Source organism: Cynoglossus semilaevis, chromosome 9 (genome assembly GCF_000523025.1).
Source record: "Cynoglossus semilaevis isolate Cse_v1.0 chromosome 9, Cse_v1.0, whole genome shotgun sequence".
Lineage (NCBI taxonomy): Eukaryota > Metazoa > Chordata > Actinopteri > Pleuronectiformes > Cynoglossidae > Cynoglossus > Cynoglossus semilaevis.
In genome coordinates, this window is record NC_024315.1 from 4985144 (window position 1) to 4985409 (window position 266).

Sequence of the window (266 nt, forward strand, 5' to 3'; positions counted from 1 at the left end):
GACTCGCCAACAGGGCTGGAAAAATATTAGTCCTGTTGAGGGATAAAAAAAAAGCAGTAGCTGCGACGACAGGTGGTGTCAGGTGAGTTTGAAAAGGCTTGAGGGTGACGAGGCGGTGGGGAGGCTGCCTTAGACACAGAGGGAGGCTTTGATTAGCAGCGCTGCTATCAGACTGAGGAGAGAGAGTCCTCCACATAATAGAACACTGTGAACACAGTGAATCTTCAGAAGAGGCCTGAGGTGCCAGGCTGACAAAACATTTCCTG

At 50.4% G+C, this 266-nt stretch overlaps 1 protein-coding gene across 1 annotated transcript in view; it reads right to left on the bottom strand.

Moving 5' to 3' along the window:
• gstcd (glutathione S-transferase, C-terminal domain containing) overlaps positions 1-266 on the bottom strand; it is a 36966-nt gene that overhangs the window by 1236 nt on the left and 35464 nt on the right. The gene's annotated exons all lie outside the window — the stretch shown is intronic.